Here is a 19656-nt window from a genome sequence, read left to right as displayed (position 1 = left end):
GCAGGCATTTTTCTTTGGATAGAGTTGGCAAGGAAAAGAGTGGGACTACTTATCCCAGAAGCTCCATAAGGAGGGGCTCCTTAAGGTTATCATTCTTGAAATTAAGCTTGTCTGTAAGAAGAATTTGAGACCACATCTCAGGCAAGAGGATTCGATTAACTTGAACCATCAGTTCCACTCTGAAATCACCATTCAAATCATGGGGAGAAGATACAGTCCCAAGACTCTTGGCATTTTTTTGCCATATGAGAATAGAGTACTATTGTTTCTTCTCTGTTATCTTCTGATGTCAGAAGTTTGCAGTCACCCTGTGCCACCAGGATAAATACCAATTGTGGTGTTGCCAAGCTGAAAATAAATAAAGGAGGGTAATTATTTATGTTTGTCAGTGGTTCAGAACCATATGAAGGAATATAAGAGACAGAGAAGAAAGAACAGCTTAGGACTGCTTGATATGGTTGGCTGTGCCTCCACCCAAACTATCATCTTGAATTATAATTCCCGTAATCCCCACGTGTCAATGGGTGGGACCAGGTGGAGGTAATTGGATTATGAGGGCAGTTTTCCCCTACGCTTTTCTTGTGATAATGAGTGAGTCTCAGGAGATCTGATGGTTTTAAAAGCATCTGGCATTTCCCCTGCTTGCACTCACTCCATCCTTCCACCCTGTGAAGAAGGTGCCTCCTTCTCCTTTACCTGCCACCATAACTGTAAGTTTCCTGAGGTCTCCCCAGCCATGAGGAACTGTGAATCAATTAAAACTCTTTTATAAATTGCCCAGCCTCAGATATTTCTTAATAACAGTGATTGATCCAGACTGTTAATCACTTACTATCACTTAATAACAGTGATTGATACACTGCTCAAGGGTCCACTCAGTTGACTAACAGATTGCTGTATCTTAAAAGGATATTTAAGAGCTTAATATTTTGGGAAGTTGAAGAAGATAGGACTACATAACTCTACATACTCACTCAGTGAAAAGAGTGAGTTGAAGTGAGAACATCTACTGTTTCCAAAGGAACTAGATACCCCATCAACACATTGTCTTTGTGCAAACCTATCAATAAAAGCCAGCAGAAAAGATGAAAACAGGGTGATCCAGAGACTAACCAAACATACTTGGAAACGCTGACAGGTAACACATTTGACTGCTTAAGACACAAAACAAATACAGTAAGATGTTCAGGTGTTTGGGGTTTTTAGAAAATACCTTCGTACAGTTAAACCCATTTTCAGGACAGGATTCTTAATGGGTTTAGAGCCATGTCAGCCAACCTTAAACTCCAATCCATCCCTCAAAGTACTTCCCATGTTGCATACGTGTCTTCCCAAAATCATTTACTGAAGAAATATTGAAGAGTCTGAAAGAGTATTAATGGATTAGTGCAACTCATTACAGTTATTAGGAAAACAACTCACATGTTTGAGAGTGGCTCAGTAGATAATCTCAAAATGTTAAAAATTATTCCTAGGAAAGTACATGTCTTAAGTGAATTAGGAATTCTCTAAACAAGTAATCTCTAGGATTACTTGTTTTAACATATAATTCAATTTGGTTTTTAAACTTATCTTCATATGGCCCGACTGCGTTTTACATTAGTACAAAATATTTTAACGTGTTTGATGTACGAAGAGTCAATTTATCTCTTATTTATTTGTTTATTTTTATTTTTTCATCCACATTTTAGTTAGAAAAGAAAAATAGTTCTATTGATTTTTATGTCCATCTTGTATTTAAGGAGACTTGTTGAGATGTAAATTAATGTATAATGTAAAAAATATATCGAAGTCCCTTTTGCTTTTCAATCATGTTTATTATTATTCTAAAATGAAAATATCTGAATTTCCCTATTGGAAAAAGAAAAATCATCTTTGTTAAAATCTTACTTTACAGTAATTAGAAAGTTACACATTGTTAAAGAAAAGACCTGAGATAAGTTAAATTTAACAGAGTTTGAGCAGAAAAAAAGATTCATGAAGCACGTTGCACTCAGGACCAAAAACAGTTCAGAGAGTTCTGTCCTCCAATATGTGCAGGCAATATTTATAGTCAGAGAAGTGAAAACGATGTACAGAAATAGCCTGATTGGATGCAGTTTGGCATTTGCTTAATTTGAACATAATTTGACAGCTTTCAGCTTATGATTGGCTGAAGTTTCAGCTGCTCTGATTGGCTGAGATTTGGCTACAATAAGGCTCCAGTTAACATCCTCCATAGCTTATTGGAAACTGTGACTTTTAGCAGAAGTACACATAGGAGGTCCTCGAATAAGGTTGTCCCATTCAATAGGAAAATAAAAACTGGTTTTGTTATATGTCATTCACCTAAAATCAGTTTCCAAGAACCTGTAAACTACAGTAACTGAGGATTTAATGTACTTGTAAAAAGAATATTATTTCTTTCTCGCAGATTAGGTTGCAGTTACATTACAGTTTCCTGGATACAGAAGCAGATTTAGGCTAAACTTATTTCCATTTAACAACATATATGGATACACTCACAACTACATGGTTAATACATCTCAGTAAGCTACATACAAATTGCTAGACTCTACTATACATATATGATTATTAATATGGTAAGATGAGTATCCAACCTAGAGCTTTTGTCAAGGCAGGACAGCTAATTCCTAAAAGCAAACACTGTGGAATCCTTTCACCATTGCTTGATTAGTTTCTAACACATTAGTGATTACATTGCTGCACAGTATTTTGTGACTAAGAGTCAATATTTTGGAATTGTTCAATATGGTGCTTCCACCTCAGTGGAAGAACTAAGCAGTAATAATGAGCAATTAGAAAATTCATATTGGTATTGCATCAACCTAAAGCATTTTGAAGGAAATGTAATGATTTAATTTAGGCTCCAGAGAATAGAGAACTAGAATCTGCCAGACTTAGGTAGGTTTATCTTGCAACGTCTAAATTATTATTATGTGCTGTTTTCTTAATGTGGTAATTTTAGGTCTCTAACATATGTGCCATAGAGAAAAGACGTTAAGATTGTACTATTTGGGAAGGAAGTAGGTATTCCAAATCAAACTCAAACTTTCTTCTGTAAGGAAACAGTTAGACCAGAGATAATGAAATGTAAGAAGGAATGGGAATGTTTTTCTTAATAAATGTAAGTGCACCTAGTGGGAGACACTCAGCAAACAAATTTTGGGAATCCTAACTGATGTGCCCTCCCTTTCAGGCTATTTCTCCCACAATATCATCACTTATTAAATAAAAGCAATGACCAAGGAGATCTCAAAGAGATGTTGTATGTACCCATAAATAAAAATAAAGTCACCCCAAATGGGATAAGACAAAACAAGTAAGTTTGAAGTATATCTCAGAATAATGAAAGAAGTTCCGGAGATGTTCCTGGATTTATTTCTGAGGTTACATACAATAAACCCATCATAAGTTCAAAATACTGAAAACCAAAAATGCATTTAATACACCCAACTTAGGGAACATCATAGCTTAGTTTAGCCTAACTTAAATGTGCTAGAATAATTACATAGCCTACAGTTGGTCAAAGTCACTTAAAACAAAGCCCATTTTTAAAATATGGTGTTGAATATCTCACATAATTTAAGAAAATGAAACACATAATGTTTGTATGCATACTTGAAGTATGGTTTCTACTAAATGTGTATTACTTTTGCACCATTTTAAAGAAAAATTTGTAAGTTGAACCATTAAAATTTGGGGACCAAGTGATTCAAGAGTAAGTAGCTAAGTGAGTTTTCTCAAAACACAAAAATAAAATTTCTGAGGAGACTATAAAGTGTAACAAATAAGGCAAATTAGGTAAGAATGACATTTGCTAAGTCTTAAATAAAAACTGAGCATTGTAACTAAAAATTAATTATGCTTTTTTTAAGATGAAATCTTAGACCATTGATTTATAACTTCTTTGCTACTGTAATTATTTAAAAATATGAGTTTACTTCCAGACATTACTTCAGCTGAATCCACACATTTTAACACAATGTCTTTAAACTGAACATTGCAACTAAAAATCCAATGGGATTACAAGGCCAATCCCTTGCAGAGCAATGATGCAGTAAGAAAGGGCTAGAATAGTTTCTGCCTTGACTGTGCCCTCAAAAACTTCAGCATATTTTGAAGAATGCTGTAGTGATAACAGCCATGTCATAAATGTTGATAGAGAATATTTATCCATTTAGTTTATTTCCATGTTACTCGGTTTACATTTCTCAAATATCTTGTAGAGAGCACTGTGATCAGCCACAGAGTTGGAAAAACAAAATAATGTATTTCTACATTCCAAAAGTAATTATAATGTAATAAAGATGTGAAAAAATCAATCAAATATTTCAGCATAGTTTGCCAAGTTCACAGTTAAAGCATTTATGAAAGCAATAAAAATGTGTCAGAGACCATCTAAATCAATTTTTCAGTTGTTGTTAAAGAATATACTAAGAGATGAGACTTGTGTTGAATTATAAATGAAAAATGGGTTCAAGCAAGATAAACAGATTGAGAGTCTGGGAGAGAAAGTGAGATTAAGATGGACCGCATTCATGACAAAAGGTGTACTAGTCTAAAGTAACTTCTACAAAAGCAGCTTCACACATGTTGAAACTCCTCGGTGATTTTGGAAAATAAAATGAGCCACGGAGAAAAGACAGAAGCTCAGTAATAAACAGCAGTGGTTTGCAAATTTATCAGAACCATCATTCCAATTTTGTCATAAAAATTGTAACTCTTTTTTACTCATATATATATATATTTTATTGTCTATGGCATGCTCTCATATATATATATATATATATATGAGAGCATGCCATAGACAATAAAACACATGGGCACACATAATTTTTAAAACTTCAGTGTAATGTGCTATATTTAATAGAATAAACAATAAATGTATAGTAATATCTATTAAGATATGATGTATATCAGGAAAAAATGCTTGGCCCCAATATATAAGAAGACATATAAGGTAATTACATGCTTGTGTCTACTTAAAGTGACTAAGAATTTACTCAAGAAATAAAAATATTAGAAGGCATTTTGAAAATTAATATTTTTTTAAGGAAGGTTTTTGGTAGACAATTCAATTTCTTTAATTCATATAGAGCTATTCTTATTCTATATTTTTTCTAGAGTCAATTTTGGTAACTTTTCTTTCAAAGAATTTACACATTGTATCTAATTTTTGAATTTATTTGCATAAACTTCTCATAATATTATTCATTATCATTTTAATTTCTGTAGTCTGTGTAGTGAAGTACCTTTATTATTGTTATTGATAACACATGTCTTTCTTTTTATATCTTGAATGGTTTAGAAAAAGTATTAATTCTACATCTTTAAGGACTTATTAACCATTGGTTTTACTTTTTAAATTATATTAAATAAAATTAATTTTAACTTTTTATTATGTGTTTATTCTTACATTTGCCTCCAATTTTGTCTTTATTTTTTATTTGTTCCACAACACTGTGGGTTGGTTATTCTTTTTCTTGTTTTTTAAGATGGAAACTTAGACCATTGATTTAGAACTTCTTTGCTACTGTAAGCATTTAAAAATACAAGTTTACTTCCAGACATTACATAAGGTGAATCACACAAATTTTGATATATTGTGTATTTATTAACATTTTTAATTTCATTTAATTAAGGATATTTACCATTTTCAGTTATAAAATCTTTTTAATCTGAGAATTAGTCATAGTTGTATTTGTTTTATGAAGTTTGAAAATTTTCCAAATATCTTTATGTTAGTAATTTCTGATAATGCTGTGTGGTCAAAGAACATATTCTGTATGATTTCAGTCCTTTTAGACTTAAAAAATGTGTGTTTTAATGGCAAAAATATGATTAATATTGGTGAGTGGGTTCATGTTGACTTGAAAAAAATTGCATTGTACTGTTTAATTAGAGTGTTCCTTAAAGACCAATGAGGTTGAGTTGATTGATATAGGCAACCAAATTAATTCATATTTTCTACAGCCATCTAGATCTCTGTAATTGTTCCACCAATGGCTTATATGGTTTCTGAGGAGAAATCTGGAATAATTTTTGTCTTTTGTTGTTCTTTACAAAATGCATTGTTGTTGTCTGCTTTAAATATTTTCTCTTTTGCTGTTTTCAGGGATTTAATTGTGACATTTTGTATTGTGGATTTTTTTTTTCCCCACGGTTTGGACTTTTTGACTGTCTTGAACTTCAAATTTATTGTTTTCATAAAATCGAAAATTTTGGCCATTAGATTTTCAAATGTGTTTTTATTATCCCAGACCCCACTAGGCATCTGATTGCAGGTAGCAGAACTACTTGTGATGTTTGGCTCTCGGAAGCTCATTTCTTATTTGCTTTTTTCCCTGTAATTCCATCTGGACAGTTTCTATTTCTGTCCTCAAATTCAATGATTTTTCTTTCTTTCTACAGTATCTAGTCTTCTTTGATCTTATCTAGCAAATTTTGTACTTTAGACAATGTATTTTGCATTTCAATAAGTTGTATTTGTTTCTTGTATGTATCCTTCATTTTATACTCATTATGCCTATGCTTTTAAAAATATTTGAGCAGGATTATAAAAGCTACTTTAATGTTCTTGTTTGTAAATTCTTCATCTTTGACATTTCTGGGTCTTACAACAATTTTTTTCTAGTTATAGATCTCATTTTTTTATTTGTTGGCATGTCTGTTGATTTTGATTAAAGGACATTTTGCTTTGTTTTATTATTTATGCCATGTGCTGTATGTTGTTGCCATTTTAAAGAGTGCTGAACTTTGTCCTTACTGGTAATTTTTCTTGCAGTCACCTTGAACAATTTGAGGAAAGTGCTTAAGCTTTGCTAGAACATGTTTATAGTAGCTTTTAATCTAGGGCTTTTAATAAAATAACTTTTGTTCTAGGGCTACTTTGTTTTTAGTATTAAAGCACTACCTTCTTGAATCTCTTTTGAATTCCCCAGCTATTCGCTGAGAACTCCCTAGTCCAGCTGGTTAAAATTTGAAAATATTAGAGGCCTTTAAAAGCTTTGGAAATACTAAGAGCTTCTGAGTCATGCTCTGCTGGACTCAGATTTGCATGCTACTCATACATATCCTGATACCCAGGAACAGAATAATATGAAATTCTGTGTGGTTTTCTGGAGTTCTTTCTTTGTTGAGTTCCCTCCATTTATATACTCTGCTTCACAAATTCCAAATACCCCTGAGTTATCAAACTCCAGCCTCTGCCTCCCTAACTAAGCAACGCCTCTTTGCCCTCAATGGGTTTCTTATTCCTTACCAGGGTCCAAAGCGTCTCCAGGCTGAAAGTCAGGTGACCACAGGACTCACCTCATCTGTTTTTCGTTTTTTAGGGTTCATCCTCCTGCACTCCCTGTTGTCCGATGTCTGGAAGCCTTTGTTTCATGTATTTTTTGATTTTCAAGTTCTTTCCAGTGGAAGTAAAAAGGCAATTTTCATATTATTTAAATTACTCCATTATGTATGGAAAGCAGAAATTCTCTTATAGAAAACATATTCAGTCAATAATACTATTTTGCCTACGCCTACAGACGTATACCATTTTTAGAAAGCAGTATTTTGAAAGTAACTACTTTGTAATTCCAATAGTATTAATCAATAAATCAAGCAAGGAAAAAGCATTTCAGAAATATTAGGTGTTAAATGATTTAATACCACATTTCACTGTCAAGAGTGTCCCCATTTAAGTGATATATTACATGGTTATCCGATTTTTAAGTCTGTTAAAAGTTGTTCTAATCTCCACGGTTGCATACTTGCATGTGATAATTACCAAAGTGGATTGTGTTAAACTGACAATCAAATGTCACAAAGTCTCTGTCATATGTGCTTTATGGATCGCTTCAATGGTTAATAATTTTAGATAATATTGTCATATAAGTGATATATAGTATCTTTTTGATTATATGGTCATAGGAAAATAAAGAGTATGTAAAAACTTCAAAATACTGGATTTTTATATTTTAAAAACACAGCTTCTAGGCTTTGTTTTTATAAATGGTTTTGTTGTTTCTGTTTTGTTCTGTTTTGTTTTACTTACCTGATAATCTAGATGGATATTCAAGAATGGTAGGATACTGGACAATTTTTACTTTGTGGTATTCTTCTTTATAAAAGAGAAAACTTACAGCTGTGGTTCTACTTAGTAAGTGTATAAAATTTCCCAAATATTAGGAAAAAAACATAAAACAGCCTTTGACAGTAATACTATTCATTTTGAAAACTACCCATAATATTGTGTGGGCTTTGTCTTACCCTCAGTGAGATGGAGACTTACTAAGGGGTAGTTATGTAAAGAAGTGAAAATGTGACATAAGCATGTTAGTTTACTGGCTGTGTATTGGATTAGAAATGAAGGTTTGTCAGAATAATGATGGCAGGGAGAGAAACAGACCAAATAGGGCATTATTTCAGAAATTTAAATATGAAGTTATGAATATAGAAGTAACGTGTTTAACTATATCAGCAGGGAGCAGAAGGAAAAACAACAGAGAAATAAGCATGTTTTCTAGGTTAAGATTCCGAACTGCACAAGGAGAAAGAAAAGTGATAGTAATAGATAGAAGAAATTGGAAAAATAAGAGAAGAAGGGTAAGAAGGAAAAAACATACTGAATTTTTACTAGATATTAGAGGAAACTACCTACAGTCATTTAAAAACCAGGAAGACGAATGTCATATTTTTGAAATAGAAAAGAAATAATCTTCAGGAGCTGTGGTACATTCTAAGAAAGCAATGTTGTAGAAGGATTTAGATAAATGTAGAAAAGTAATTTGTAAATTTAAATAGTGGTAACAGTTGGATGGTGTTTAAAAAGGACTATTGCTGTTTTTGTGATTATTAATAGCTGATGTGCTTTCTACTTTCTTGTCAGCGATACTGAGAAAAGTAGATGGAATAATTCAAAATTAATTAACAGACTTCTCAGTTCCAAACCAAATGTTCATGTTTTTAGAAATAAAGATATTGTAAAAACCTTGGGCTTCATGTCAAATGTTATTATGTAATATGTATTGAATCACACATAATTTGAGAGCTTAATCCAGTTTTTAACTTATTGTATATTCCAAGTTGCTGAATCAAGTGTCACATTGTACTGAAATCCAGAAATTTCATGGGATGAGCAAGATGTGGCAACAAAAGATGAAGACATGAACCTCTATCTAATAAAGATAAATTATTTTGGAGAATACTGTGTGATAAGTACTGGATACTAGATTTGAAATATTTACTGACAAAGTTATCAATTATTGTTAAGAATACGGAGTTGGTTTTTCTGGTATGTACTGAAATGTTTTATTCAAATACTATTTTCTACTAATTAAAAATAGAATCAAAGTTCAAAGTGGAGAAACTATTAACCACCACTGTTTACACCAGCAAGTTATCCGGAAACCTACTCGGAACTCCGTGGGTTTGTTGTCCCTAACTGTGAGCTTCCTACTCATTCATCATTGTTAGGTCTGATGATTGTGGTGCTTGCACTATGGTCTCGAGTATCCATATAAAAAAGACTCAACCTTTGAGCGCACATCAAATAAAGGCTTTCAAACGCAATGCCCTAAACTTTAACTCCATTCCCAGAAATAGGTCCCCTTGAAGATCTAGGAAAAGAGGAATGTAAAGAGGAAAAGTAGAAAGTCTAGGAGGAGGAGGAAGAAAATTTAAAGAGCAGAAGTATAAGAACGAAGGGTTCAGGTCTTGAAATAAATAACACATACGAAGAAGCTGAAACTGCTGGAAATTTATCTGTTAGAATGCCCTGTCAACATATTTACTGTAGTGTATCTCTTAAATAGATTCACATCAACATCTGAAAAAATATGTGAAAATAATACCAATACTATAAAAGACATTAACAGCTAACATTTATATAGCATGTTCTATGTGCTAGGCAGTGTTTAATAATTCTGACAAATATTAACACATTGAATCCTCACTTAAAACGATGAAGTGAATATTTTCTATTATTTATACATGAGGAAATTAGGGTATGGAGAGGGTGCCTTCATGGATAACCACTGATTATCAATGAATATCTTTTGAACTATCAAGCAGTGCTTTTTCAGGTACTTTTAAAGGTTTTATTAAAAAAAAATTACACAAGCTAATTTCATGAGTTTAATATCTATAGTATTATAGTACTTAAGTATCCACATTAAATTTGAAATCATTAGACTTGAATCAAATTCATTTTCGATTTCATGCCAGACATTTAGCAATAATCTATTAATTTCACTGTGTTCTTTCATAAAATGGGGATACTATCTATCTCATATATTTTCTGAGGATCAATTGTGATATATTTAACATGGATAATTGTTTATTCCTTCCCCAAATAAGAAATTAATATAAAAATTTTCAAAAGAGTCAAACGTTGCATCCCATTCCATTGCTTCTCTTTGGTATCATAACAAGTAGAGAAATATTATTTAGAAGGTCAAGTAAATGTGTTAGTAAGATGAATAGTGATGTGTGTGTCATACAGGGGATTATATTCATCAGAGCAATCAAAAAATGTGGTGATGCTTTTAAATATAGGAGAGATATTTCAAATTATTTCTTAGCTTTGTGATTTTAATAAAGTTTGATTTTATATTCTAATTTTAATGATATCTCTCCTCAATGATATATCTCTATTCTCTATTTTATGACATAAATATGGCTTTGTCTTTTCTTGTGTTTATTCTAAGGATTTCTCTCAACTAGATTATCAATATTTGTAGGGAAAGAATTAGGTTTGATTTGCTTTGTAACCCCACAAAAGTTTAAGGGAATATTTATACAGAGAAAAGTTAACTATTTGGAAATGTTTGTATTATCATTTCTTTAAAAAGCCTAGACAAACATGGTCTGGGTCATGTTTATTCTTTAATCAAGAATGAAATAAGTACATGAGCCACAGACAAGCATCAAGACCATTTTTATTATCTAAATATATTTATAAACAAATTAAAAATAATAGATTTATTTTATTTTTACTATTAAATGGACCATGACCCACTTCATGCCTTGGACAATCAGAACTCAAGATAAAAATGTGTAAAATCGATATAACAATAAAAATAATTTTCATCTCCCTCTGATCCAACAGTCAAACTATTGCTAGATTTACTAGCGCCTTCTAACTTACAAATGTAACCACGTTTTCTTCTAGTTTAGAATATGTAAAGTATTTGAAACTGGATACATTTTACACTTTTCCATAGCTGGCCCTGACTTATTCCTCTGGCCCACATACCCTTTGCCTGTCCTCTTCCGTCTGCTGTCATGGCCTTACCAATGCTATGTTAACATAGCAAATAACTACCCTTCCTTCAGAACCCAAATGAATTACCACACCTCTAAAATTCTTCTTATATCCTGAAGCCAAGGTCATCTTTCCCTTCCATGTGTTCCCTCATAATATGTGTAGTTATATTATGAGGTAATTCTTCCTTTTAATTCTTCTTTCTTGGGTTCTTGAGAGGAGGTTATGCCATTAGTCCATACCCTCATGATATGGAACTGTAGCTGGTATGTAGTAAGTTTGTTTAAATGCATGTTGAAAGAGATAAATAATAAATGGAGTAGCCATAGTGCTTCACAATGACTAAGAAGCTCACTAGAGGCAACCAATAAAATAGCTCTCTTTAACTACTCAATTTTTTAATAACCCACAATCTACACACCCCTTTTGCAGTAAATCATTGATATAGTTAGAGACAGATTGCTTAGTGAAGATTAATATTAAAATTTAAAAATATATAAATATATAAAAATGGGGGACATATTTAATAGAAGAATTGGATGTATAAATAAAAAATGCAAGAATTCTTCTCCTTAGAAAAGACACTCTAGTAGATTTACTGAAGGTGGAAAAATATGAAATAATTAGAAGAATGTAAAATATGATAAAAATCAATGTATTCATCATTGAAACAAATCTGTGTTTGAATCATATGACACTTTTATGTGACTAGATATTTAAAGTAGCAAATGCTGAACTCTTCATACTAACTGATGATAAAAGAAAAATTATTTCCTCCAAATTCTATTTTTTTCCCTATGAAAATAATTTGGGTACATTAAGCATGTGATTGAGATTACGGATTTAAGTTTTTCAATATGTGTGATGGGAAAACGTGTAGATAAAAAAGAACCTATAAAATTTATATAGAAATTGTATCATAAAGAAAATTTGAAGAAGTACATGCTGAGCATCATTTTAGAGGAAAGTAACTTAAATAGTTTATTTATAGAAACAGTTGTATATTTTAACTTTCTTTTAAAAAATGTATAGGTAATAAATCTTACTCTCTTTGATGAGAAGTTTTATGAGTTTTGACACTTGAATGCAATCATATGAACAGCATCATAATGAAGATTAAGAATAGTAATATCAATCTCCCAATTGTCTAGGGATGCCCTTTTGTAGTCAACATCAACTTCTGAAAATCACTGATGGGCCTGTGTTGTTGCTTTTTTATTTTCGGTTTAAAATATGGAACACTGGCCAGGAGAGGTGGCTTACGCCTGTAATCCCAGAATTACTTTGGGACGCCGAGGCGTGTAGATCACCTGAGGTCAGGAGTACGAGACCAGCCTGATCAACATGGCAAAACCCTGTCTCTACACAAAGTACAAAAATTAGCTGGGTGTGGTGGCTGGCGCCTCGGGAGACTGAGGCAAGAGAATCGCTTGAACCCAGGAGGCGGAGGTTGCAGTGAGCCGAGATTGCACCATTGCACTTCAGCCTGGGTGACAGAGCAAGACTCTGTCTCAAAAACAAAAAAAAACGAACAAAAAAAATGGAACGCTTCATGAATTTACATGTTGTTCTTGAGCAGAGGCCATGCTAATCTCCTATTTCAGTATACGAGCTGCCAAAGCAACACTGACCAGTTTTTAAACCTGTATTTTTTCCTTTTCAAAAATGTCTTATAAGTAGATTTATAAAATATTTAGTCTTTTAGGATTACCATCCTTCACTTAGCTTGTTAGATCAACATTTTTTAACATTCACCATCTGCAAGATAAGTGTGACATATAATGTATGTAATATAATTATATTAAAAAGTAAGTACGTCGAGTTTTATTGAAATTAAATACTGGATTATTACAGATGCTTCCTAATATTAACAATAGTACACATGAGGAAAAAAAATCAATACCACACATTAATATTAGCAAATAACTATTTAGTGCATAGCACCCGCAAAAAGAAATGGAGCAAATTGATACACTACATTTAAGATTACATTTGTGTTGTATCTATTAGTTATTCCATCAAAAATGTGTGCCACAGTTTATCTACTCATTCTACAAGAGCCATTTTATTTTAATGAATTGGTCAAATCTTACCACCAAAAATAATGTTGTGGTAAAAAATCATACTAAGGTAATTTCCAGGGATTTCATTTCAGCTCCTAATATAAAGTTATATTTAAGATTTAGAGAATACTTATAATATTTAGGACATTTAACTTATAAAGTTGATTTTATTTTATATTTCTAAATTATTTAAATATTTGATAAAATCTTATTTAACAATTATTTAAATTAGTTTAAAAATCATTTCAGTTCATTAAAATACTATGAAAATCATATGAAGATATATAGATAGATGATAAATAGATTAGATTAGATAGATCTATTTTTCTTCCAAAGATAGGAGTAGGTATATTTCCAACATTCTGACCTATTAAATTCATACCTTTTCTAATCAAACTCTGTTTTATATTTTTTTCTATAGAATATGTCTCAACTAGTTTTGTCAAAAGCACAGGACACAACGATGTTGAAGATGTATTTGTATTATAAATGTATTAGTATAACATTTTAACCTTCATCATTAAACCAGCTAGAAGTCTTCAGGACTTAACTGCATTCAATCTAATGCACATTAGTTAACAGAATTTCTATCACACCATTATTTGGGAACATTTAAAAATGAGAGGTAGCTAATGATATATGCAATGAAGTTGTTTTAAAATTAATATATTCATATGTCATATTAGATTAGGCAAGTTATACAATCATGTAGTACAACTACCTACCTGGAAATTGAGTTTCCTTAGAGAAATGCATATGGATAAAAATTTAGACACTTAAAACTTGTTTATCAAATTATATTATCCACAATAAGTAGTTTATACAGATGTTTCATTGTTATATTCACATTTTTATTTCTATTTTCATTATACAATAAAACATTAACATTATAAAATGATTTTCACTTACAGTGCTTCAAATAAATAAAACATAACCAGTTAAATAAAGTAAAACATAACCAGTTAAACAGCTTGTTAGATCAACATTTTTTAACATTCACCGTCTGCAAGATAAGTGTGACATATAATGTATATAATATAATTATATTAAAAAGTAAATATGTCAAGTTTTATTGAAATTAAATACTGGATCATTACAGATGCTTCCTAATATAAACAATAGTACACATGAGGAAAAAAAATCAAGTAATACCACACGTTAATATTAGCAAATAACTATATAGTGCAAAGCACCCGCAAAAAGAAATGGAGCAAATTGATGCACTACATTTCTTCTAACTACATTATTCCAAGTGTGATTTTACCAAAAGAAAAGAGATCAGAAATGGACAGTGCCCACTAAAATACTAACAGGGCAATGAATCATAATAGAAAAACAGTTTTTAAATTCATGACAAACAGAATATACATATATTATATGTAGGGACAAAGCTGTTGTTATATATATTTTATTTATATTATAATATATAATATGTATAACACATTATATATATTATTTATATTATATGGAGGGACAGAGGTGTTTTATATATAATATATATTACATATAAATATACAGTACATTTATATATATATATATATATAAAGTCAGACTCCATCTCAATTAAAAAAATATACTCTCTCTATATAGTATATTTTTAAAACTGAGATGGAGTCTTGCTCTGTTGCCCAGACTGGAGTGCAGTGGCTCAATCTTGGCTCACTGCAACCTCGGCCGCCTGGGTTCAAGCAATTTTCATGCCTCTGCTTCTCAAGTAGCTAGGACTACAGGTACAGGCCACCACGCCCGGTAATTTTTTTTTTTGTATTTTTAGTAGAGATCGGGTTTCACCATGTTGGCCATTCTGGTCTCGAACTCCTGACCTCAGGTGATCTGGCTGTCTCAGCCTCCCAAAGTGCTGAGATTTCAAACATGAGCCACTATGCCCGACCAACAAATTTTGTATATATGTGTTGTATATATACACACATACGCATATACACACACACACACATATATATATTATATATATAGAGAGAGAGGCTCCATTCATTCCACATGAATACCAGGTTTTGTTTTATGAAATTACTTTCATTGAAGAAAAAGACACATTAACAAAATATTATGAGACTCTACTAAAAAAGGTTTCATGTGAGTATAATGGATGGCATATGCTTGGGAGTTATGAGTACAACAGAAAAACACAAACCATTCTCGAGTTGCAAGGAGGAAAGTAGAACATATTCCCAAGAAACAATAGATACGCAGCAATGAATGGAACTTAGCCAACAGGAAAGGAGGGACAAAGCTGTTTTATAAAAAGGTAAAAATATATACATATATATGAATGTTATGGAGATGTGAGAAAAACAGAGTGAGTTCAGGAATTTCAAATAGTTCAATATGGTTGAAGGTCAGCATGCTTAACAGAGAGTAGCAGAATGAAATGAGAACACTAGACAAAGTCTGGATCACATAAGATGTTAGATTTTATCCTGAACAAGCAATAAAGAGCCATTTGAGTGGCTTAAAACACAGGGAGTAAATAATCAGATTTACGAATTAGTCTAAAACTTTAGAAAGTTTTGGGGAAGCCACTCTGAAAGGACAGCAAATCGGAGGCTATTGCAACAAATTCTGGTATTCAGAGTTTCACAGTGTGCTCTGAGCAGAATAATTTACCTGTGAGATTGTCAGCAAGAAAGAGGTTCTGTAAAATACGTCATATTTTACGCGGCTCTTGGCAATTCACAAAGTATTCTAACAGTATCTTACAATTAAGAAATACATCTGTTTGTTTAATGCACTTCCCAATTTTTGTTTTCTTTTTCTTCCTTTTTTAAAATAGGTAAATCATTTTTACATAACATTTTATTAAGAATCAAATAATTAGTGGCCTATAATACAAGCTATGGGAAATTTTACCCTAAACAGATGGGTGCTAGGGTGAAGAAAGAGAGACGCAAAGGATATGAGAATTATTTCCAAGGCAGAATGAAAAAACGTAGGTATGGACTAAATGTGGGAAATGAAAAACAAGGAAATTTAGAAAATCCCCCAGTTTTCAGCTTGAAAAATTGAGGATTTGTTGTTTACATAGTTTATATCAATGAATAAAATATAATTTTGTAAATGAGCAAAGAGAGAACTATGAAGAAAATTTGTAAATTCTATTTATGTCTTTGTGGTAAACTACCTAAAAGTTAATGCTCTAGAACAAAAGGAGAAGATAATTTGTAAAGGATTGAGTTATAAAATGGCCAATGTTATTAAAAACTCTTATAATAAAAGTTTGAAATAACGTGTGGAGTGAGAGCTAGCACATGGAGCTATTAGCAATAATTGAGGAGTGTGGCAGCTGCAAATTCGTAGGTACCAGGTAGCTGAGAAAACCTGTCGCAGAAGTTTAGAAAGTGAAGAGAAAGCGCAGAGGGTGTAACAGAAGAAACAGTATAAAACAACAAAAAAAGACGATTCCATTTAATCATTACATCATGTAAACATATAAGAGAACATCATTCATTTCCTGTAAATATATAAAATTATTATTGCAAATAATAATAAACAGAACACTTAAGTGAAGAGATGAAAATAATTTAGACAATAGTAGGAGAATAATTAGGTAAACCTGTCAATTTCTTTTTTGACTCCTTCATGGCTTCCAAGTCCTTTAACAACACGTGAGCACTGATGTTTCCTGTCCATTATCCTCTGTTCCCCTATCTTCAAACGTCCATATTGTATATTCTTACACCCTTATTGTCCTTCAGCAACTTTCTAAGTACTGAATCTTTTTCAACCCTGGTCCAACCCTGATTCCTCCCTGTGCTACAGAATTATATCTCCAAACATCCACTGTTCATATCCCCTTAGATGTTCCTCTCTCACCATACGCTAAACATGTGCAAAATAAAACCATTTCTTGGAATGACAATCAGATCAACTCCCTCCAGTTTCCAAAACGATTGAATGGCTTCTCATGTCACTCCTCTAGCAGCCAAACACCTTAGGCACTGAACTGGGCCTACATGGTCTCAAAAGCTAAAGCCTTTCTGAACTCAACTTCTATTAATTCTTCTACTCTCTCCTCTACACTACTTTACTTCACTTCAACCACACGCAACTTGTAACTGTCGTCTTCCTCCTCAATGATCAGAAGCTTTCCCCTTCTTATTCAACCTCTCTGCAATGCTTTATGCACTTCTATCACTGCATGGCTCGCTCTTACATTATCAGGTTTTCACTCATATGCCTTGTTATCAAGTAGATTTCCCTCAGTCATCTTGTCTTAAAATGGCATTGCTTCTCTTGTGCCCAGGGATTCTCTACCCTTATTTATTATTTCTCCTAATAAGAATCAGGCATACACCATTATACATCTTATTATTTTATAATGACTCAATTGATTATAAGCTCTTTGTAGATAGCTCTGCCTTTTGGTTCAATGTTACAGCCCTAGCACCTACATCGATACCTGACATACAGAAGATACTGAAAAATATTAGTTGAGTCAGTTAATATTTAAATTTAACTTATGAGTTAAATACAACACTTTTTTAGTGCAATCAATATGTGATAGTTCAAATCTTTGAATTATTGAGGGAATGAACAAAATTTTAAAGGTTTATTTTATCAACAAAGAAATCAAACTTGGAATAAAGCATGCTAGAAGAAGTTTTGGTGAATGAAAATTTCTGTACACCTATTAGTAAATCTAAGTATTTGCTCATCTGAAAAAATGGGAGATAGAGTCATTATGATTGCTGTCAATAAGATCAAATTAAAGTAGTGAAGTTGTGAGAGGAAGGTAGTTAAACTTTATTATTTGTCAGAATAATAAAATGGATTACCTCGACATTGGTTAATTCGTGCATGCATATTAAAAAGTAGTCCTCCCTCAGCGCCATTTTGTGGCAGCGAGACCCACAAATAAAGGGGAGCGCAGGGGTTGCGGCGGGTCAGGCGGCAGAGCTGTCCGGCTGCGCGGGGGCCCGGGCGGAAGGGCAAGCAGCGTGGCCTCGGCCTATGCGACTGGCGGCGCCGGCTTGGCTTCTGCCTGAAGAGGATTCAAGATGACCAACGAAGAACCTCTTCCCAAGAAGGTTCGACTGAGTGAAACAGACTTCAAAGTTATGGCAAGAGATGAGTTAATTCTAAGATGGAAACATTATGAAGCGTATGTACAAGCTTTGGAGTGCAAGTACACAGATCTTAATTCTAATGATGTAACTGGCCTAAGAGAGTCTGAAGAAAAACTAAAAGCAACAACAGCAGGAGTCAGCACGCAGGGAAAACATCCTTGTAATGCGACTAGCAACCAAGGAACAAGAGATGCAAGAGTGTACTACTCAAATCCAGTACCTCAAGCAAGTCCAGCAGCCGAGCGTTGCCCAACTGAGATCAACAATGGTAGACCCAGCGATCAACTTGTTTTTCCTAAAAATGAAAGGTGAACTGGAACAGACTAAAGACAAACTGGAACAAGCCCAGAATGAACTGAGTGCCTGGAAGTTTACGCCTGATAGCCAAACAGGGGAAAAGTTAATGGCGAAGTGTCGAATGCTTATCCAGGAGAATCAAGAGCTTGGAAGGCAGCTGTCCCAGGGACGTAGTGCACAACTTGAAGCAGAGTTGGCTTTACAGAAGAAATATAGTGAGGAGCTTAAAAGCAATCAGGATGAACTGAATGGCTTCATCATCCAGCTTGATGAAGAAGTAGAGGGTATGCAGAGTACCATTCCCGTTCTGCAGCAGCAGCTGAAGGAGACACGCCAGCAGTTGGCTCAGTACCAGCAGCAGCAGTCTCAGGCCTCTGCCCCAAGTACCAGCAAGACTACAGCTTCTGAACCTGTAGAACAGTTGGAGGCCACAAGTAAAGACTGCAGTCGTCTGACAAACGGGCCAAGTAATGGTAGCTCCTCCCGCCAGAGGACGTCTGGGTCTGGATTTCACAGGGAGGGCAACACAACCGAAGATGATTTTCCTTCTTCTCCAGGGAATGGTAGTAAGTCCTCCAACAGCTCAGAGGAGAGAACTGGCAGAGGAGGTAGTGGTTACGTAAATCAACTCAGGGCGGGGTATGAAAGTGTAGACTCTCCCACGGGCAGTGAAAACTCTCTCACACACCAATCAAATGACACAGACTCCAATCATGACCCTCAAGAGGAGAAAGCAGTGAGTGGGAAAGGTAACCGAACTGTGGGTTCCCGCCACGTTCAGAATGGCTTGGACTCAAGTGTAAATGTACAGGGTTCAGTTTTGTAATATTTTTTCAGCAAATTTTTATACAGTGTCATTTAATTTGGGAGAGGATACTGTCCAGAAAATTAATGCAAACTTTTGTCACAATTTGCCTTTTTGTGGGTGTACGTTTTGGTTTTTTGTTGTTGTTTTCTCTTT

The 19656-nt window shown here is 33.2% G+C and overlaps 1 pseudogene across 1 annotated transcript; it reads left to right on the top strand.

The window, feature by feature from the left end:
* Window positions 1–18153: 18153 nt before the first annotated feature.
* LOC105549644 lies at window positions 18154–19633 on the top strand (annotated as a pseudogene). Its single transcript, XR_001007583.1, has one exon. The product of XR_001007583.1 is annotated as a pre-mRNA-splicing regulator WTAP pseudogene (transcript).
* Window positions 19634–19656: the final 23 nt, after the last annotated feature.

The sequence above is a fragment of the Mandrillus leucophaeus genome, unplaced genomic scaffold, assembly GCF_000951045.1.
Source record: "Mandrillus leucophaeus isolate KB7577 unplaced genomic scaffold, Mleu.le_1.0 Scaffold45, whole genome shotgun sequence".
NCBI lineage: Eukaryota > Metazoa > Chordata > Mammalia > Primates > Cercopithecidae > Mandrillus > Mandrillus leucophaeus.
This window is presented reverse-complemented; position numbering and strand designations above follow the sequence as displayed.